This window comes from Gossypium raimondii, unplaced genomic scaffold (genome assembly GCF_025698545.1).
Source record: "Gossypium raimondii isolate GPD5lz unplaced genomic scaffold, ASM2569854v1 Contig00289, whole genome shotgun sequence".
NCBI classification, from domain to species: Eukaryota; Viridiplantae; Streptophyta; class Magnoliopsida; order Malvales; family Malvaceae; genus Gossypium; species Gossypium raimondii.
In genome coordinates this window covers 47,501-52,922 of record NW_026291389.1, presented here as the reverse complement: position 1 = coordinate 52,922, position 5,422 = coordinate 47,501, and the positions used below count along the sequence as shown (strand labels likewise).

At 32.0% G+C, this 5,422-nt stretch overlaps 4 non-coding genes and 1 pseudogene across 4 annotated transcripts; 3 read left to right on the top strand and 2 right to left on the bottom strand.

The window, feature by feature from the left end:
• The first annotated feature begins 196 nt into the window (after positions 1–196).
• On the top strand, positions 197–268 carry TRNAC-GCA (transfer RNA cysteine (anticodon GCA)). The gene has a single exon. It is a non-coding gene; the product is annotated as a tRNA-Cys (tRNA).
• A 2,424-nt stretch (positions 269–2,692) lies between these two features.
• On the bottom strand, positions 2,693–2,766 carry TRNAD-GUC (transfer RNA aspartic acid (anticodon GUC)). Its single transcript has one exon. It is a non-coding gene; the product is annotated as a tRNA-Asp (tRNA).
• A 504-nt stretch (positions 2,767–3,270) lies between these two features.
• On the bottom strand, positions 3,271–3,354 carry TRNAY-GUA (transfer RNA tyrosine (anticodon GUA)). Its single transcript has one exon. It is a non-coding gene; the product is annotated as a tRNA-Tyr (tRNA).
• A 934-nt stretch (positions 3,355–4,288) lies between these two features.
• On the top strand, positions 4,289–4,360 carry TRNAT-GGU (transfer RNA threonine (anticodon GGU)). The gene has a single exon. It is a non-coding gene; the product is annotated as a tRNA-Thr (tRNA).
• A 319-nt stretch (positions 4,361–4,679) lies between these two features.
• LOC128038485 (photosystem II CP43 reaction center protein-like) overlaps positions 4,680–5,422 on the top strand; it is a 5,174-nt pseudogene continuing 4,431 nt past the window's right edge.

Below are 5,422 nucleotides of genomic sequence, written 5' to 3'. Positions count from 1 at the left end.
GTTAATGGTTCCAATTTATTTGTCCTGAATTTTGACTTTTGTAACTGAGAATCCACATTTTCTTTTCAATAGAAAAGAAAGGAAAGTTTTTAGATATTGTGTGTCTTGAGATACTATAACCAATTGAAGGTATGGATCCGATCTAAAAATGAAAAAGAAAAGGGGGATACTCTCCTTTTTTTGTTTGTAGCCTTTTGGCGACATGGCCGAGCGGTAAGGCGGGGGACTGCAAATCCCTTATTCCCCAGTTCAAATCCGGGTGTCGCCTGATCAACAAAAAACTCGAAATCCTAACGTCTCCTAACGTCTAGGATTCAAGGAAAAACTAAAGTAGTGGAAGGAATCAGTAAATCTTGATATAGGAGCCCCTTACAATGGGTGGCTACTAGAGGTCTTGAATTAGATTGGATAACAGGGTGTCTAATTAACTAATGAATGGTTGTAGAAGGTTGAAGATACTGTATGTATACAGACGGATGATAAGTCTCTGAATGTTCAGGCATCCAATTAATATTAGATTGGATAGATAATCGGCTTACTAACTTAATGAGGGACACCAAAGAAAGAATAAAGTCTTATTATTGATACATGTAGGTAACATTCTTTTGATATTTCCAAAAGTGTTACTGCGCATTTTGCTTGTAAAGCTTAATGGTTCTTCGATTTTACTCGAAATCATATAAGAGCTTATTATAAGCGGATTTATCGAAGTGATTCATCAACGGTGGCGTGTCACAATTCCCTTTTCTTTTGACTCTGCGCCAGTAATTCACTATTATTAGTGAACAATAATGGAAAAAATGGAATTCCTTCATATTTGTTTCATATTCATAGAGATGGGGACCATAATACACATGGATATAAAAGTCTTGCTTGGCCTGCTTTAATTGGTAGTCTTTACATTTTCCCTTTCACTCGTAGTATGGGGAAGAAGTGGGCTCTAGGGGTACTCCTAATTGGGGTTGAGGAATCAAACCGTATCAATTGTTTTCTAGATCGTTTTGCAAACCTTTTTTATTTTAACTATTTTATTAGTCTTCCATTTCTGAAATTCTTGGATTCTAGTGGAAGTAAATGTATTCTATAGAATAACACCTTTTCAATCAAAATCAAACAAACATTTCTCAATAATCCCCTATGTTCGTATTTCGAAAGTAAAAGGGATCCGGATGATAGGCAATTAAAAAAAAGAATTCTTCCTAAATTGTCTATTTTGATGAACCAGCTCTTACCAGAGTTAAAGAAACGGACAATGAGGGACAAGGAACCCCTTTGTTTTCTGTATTATGTATTTTTATTTCCCTCCTCTTTACTGTTCAAGAGAGAAAAAAAGTCTTTTTTTTTATTTAATTTAATAAGATCTTGCCTTAGTGTAGTTTCATATTGACACTTACCCCAGTTTTAGTTGAATTTCATTTATAGAAATGCTTTATTGACTCATTTACATATCATGGATCAAAGAAGTTAAATTCAAAATCGGCAGGGTATACCTTTTTTCGAAACAGAAATACGAAGAAAAGTTACCATAGAACTCTTTGGATCATCTGTCAGTTGCTCAACGAATTACTTCTTGGAATGTTCAAAAAGAAAGACTTGGTTTTCTTTTTTTTATTAATTTAATTAATATATGCCTATTCCATTTCCATTTTTCCTTCATTTCTGATTATTTTAATACAAGAATCTCAGTATCCACCAAAAAATCAAATCCATGAAATGAAAGAATTATAAAATCGTAAAGACTTGCCTTTCAATTATTTCAGATTAATTGAAATCAACACAAATAAAATAGATCAAGCGAAGAAATAAAATTGAGATACTATGTACAGTACATATATTTAATTGATATCGACATGTATGAAGATCCATATTGTGGATTCATCTATATTAAGCTTGTATCTTTCTACATTACAATAATAGATATAGATAGTATGGTAATGAAAGATTCATATTTTTTCTACCATACTATCGAGTTTTATAGGATACTGCTGATTCTAGTCCATTCATTTTATTTAAGACGTGAGATTTGAATCCTTTTTTTCTTAACTCCTTGATAAAAAGTCAAGTTTCATTCAAATTAATCACTTTGACTGACAGTTTTTACGTATATTATAAGTAAAAAAGCGGTAGGAACTAGAATGAACAGCGCTGTAGCAATAAATGCGAGAATATTTACTTCCATAATTTCATTGTTTTTTTTACTTCGCAATAACTCGGGATTTAATCCCATAGAGATGATAAATTTGTCGCTTGTAAATTCAATGCAATGACTTACATTTCAATGACATCGAATCGGATCAATATCATGAATAACAATATCTAGGCTATCAAATCGATTCACCGTCGAGAATTGAATAGTATAACATAGGAAGATCTTTTATCCACACCGAATACAAAAAGTGATGCCTGGTCCAATCAAAAGAATTCCTTTCCTTTATTTATATATATTCTTTTCCACCTTTCTTTTCGATAATCTACCGCCTTCCTTGTACAATCATCTGATGATGTATCATCTGACTGCTTTTCCACTTTCACCGTTTACAAATAGTTTCCAAATAAACCCCAACAAAAAAGAGAAAGGAAAAAATAAATAAAAAAAAGATAAAGATATCGTTGGGAATGAAATTCTGTCATTTGTATCCCCTTTGACAGAAAACGGAGGGATCAATTGATGTATTTTAAAAATTTTATCCGTCGGGACTGACGGGGCTCGAACCCACAGCTTCCGCCTTGACAGGGCGGTGCTCTGACCAATTGAACTACAATCCCAGGGAAATAAAGAAAAGTGTACAACATAGATAGTCTTATGATTTCATTCAAGCCATTTTCTATTTAGATTTTAGATTCGAAGCCGGGTTGTAACAAACAAAGGCGCGAGTGATATATTGATATCCATACGGTATGCACTTTGAGTGAGAGGCGACGACGGATTCCTAGTTACTAGGAATCCTTTCGTTATTGCCAAATAAATCGATCAATAATCAATTTGAAAATGAAAACAAAAAAGAGTCTTCTTTTTTGTTTACTTTACTCTTTTTCTTTTCATTAAACTTTCTATTTAATGATCCTGATATGAATCTAGAGCGTTATCAAGGTCATAATTTATGGGAACAACTAAATAAATAGAACAAAATAAAAAACAAATAGCGGTAGGGATGGATATATCACAAAATTGGACTTTTTTTATTCTTCCCTAATTTTTTTGTTTGGCTTTTCGGGAAAACAAAATACAAAAAAATGGGCATTTTAGGTTATGGCGGATCAGCGAATTATTGGGCCGAGCTGGATTTGAACCAGCGTAGACATATTGCCAACGAATTTACAGTCCGTCCCCATTAACCGCTCGGGCATCGACCCAGGAAGAATCAATTCTAGGTTTATTGATAATCCATGATCAACTTCCTTTCGTAGTACCCTACCCCCAGGGGAAGTCGAATCCCCGCTGCCTCCTTGAAAGAGAGGTGTCCTGAACCGCTAGACGATGGGGGCATACTTGCCTGACCGCGACCATACTATGCTCATAGTATGAGCAGTTTTTTGAAATTGTCAATATAATGGAATGACTAGAGCCAGCTTTTTCCATCTTTTATGATTTTCCATTTTTGATTCACGATTTATACTCAGTAAATCATTCATTTTAATCGCCACTCTATTCGATATAGAAATAAATTAGATAAATTCAATCTATTATATAAATATTTATTAGAAATAAATAGATATTATAAAAGAAACTAGATTATATTAATAATACAAAGTATAAGATCAGTGATTGGTTTAACATAAACATAAAAAAGGGAGTTAACCTTCATTTTTTCCACTTTCATTCATTGATTCACTCATTATTACGACGAGACAGGCATGTTTCTATCTCACACTAAGCCGGTAAATTAACAAAAAGTAAATCGGGAATTTTTGGAAGAGGCAACAAGAAGTTATCAAAAATTATGTGTGTGTTTTTTTCTAAAAATTGGGTTCGGTGAACAAAGCAAATCTCTTCATCACATGTTCGATAAACTAGATTGGATCTATGTCGAATTGCTAAGGTACATGTATTAATCAAATAAATGAATTTCGTTCTGTTCTGATAAGCCAATTATGATTGGCCTTGAAACAATTCATTGCATTGATATTTATCAAACCCAATATCAATAAAACCATTTTACCTCTACACGTTAAGTAAATTAGAATTCTCATTCTGAGAGCTACTAGCCACTATGAGTCTACTGCATATACTTATATATATAAATAGATCTTATCCGTCTACTGATTCATTCAGTAATTGAGTCGAACCGCCCTTTTAACTCAGTGGTAGAGTAACGCCATGGTAAGGCGTAAGTCATCGGTTCAAATCCGATAAGGGGCTTTTGACTTTTTTTTCATAAAACTCCTATGAAATGGTAGTATTCATATTGAAACATAAGGATGTTGTTTTTATTGGTAATAAAAACCCAACTGTATATGTATAATAATTGAATTAGAAATTGTATAATTTAACTCTAATAAGTTATTATTCTAATGAGTTAGAGTAGAGGAATTCTAAAAGAAAGTTGAAATTAGAATGAATAATGATAAGCCGTCTCTTGAAGCGACAAATATATATTTTGTTTTGATTTTGAATTAGATTATTCCAATCAAATCCATTGTAAAGAATTGTAAAGATTAGAAATCAACAAAGAAAAAGTAAGTGGATCTAACCCATTGAATCGTGACTATATCCACTATTCTGATATTAAAATTCGATAGAGATGAAATTGGAACAGTCGATTTCTTTTTATTTCATATTTATTTGGACTCCACAAGAATCTGTCGATATTTCCGATTCAATCTTCTTGTTCCTAGGAATAAATTAATATTCTATTCCTTTCTAGATAAAGAGAAACATTTATTTCAAGTTACAACCTAAGAGCCTTTTTCAACATCTTATCTTTCTTTGATTCCAGAACACAACAAGATCCATTTCTATCTATATATTCTATCTAGTCTATAATAGATAGAAACCTAAATCAAATCATGTCTTCACATATCAAATATTTCCATATCGATCCATATGACACTTTTGTTCTGCCAATGTGATGGAGAGTGAGTGCGAAAAAGAAACTTTCATTTTGAGTCTCCTATTATTTAATTTAATATTATTAAATATTGTATTAGATTGAAAAATAGGAACTTCGAATCTTTTTCTGATATACATAAAGGAAATAGAAAAAGATTCGAAGTGGATTTCTCGACCCGTGAAATGAAAAACTAGCCTCTGGAGTTTTTTTGTTTTATATTCATCTGAAGGAAATATGATAAAGAAAACAATAAATAAAAGAAATAAAATGAAGGAAATATATATCAGACTATAGTAATTTAATACATAGAAATTATAAAAATACATAAGAATATTGATTTTTATCAATTTCACGAACAAGATCCAAGAATA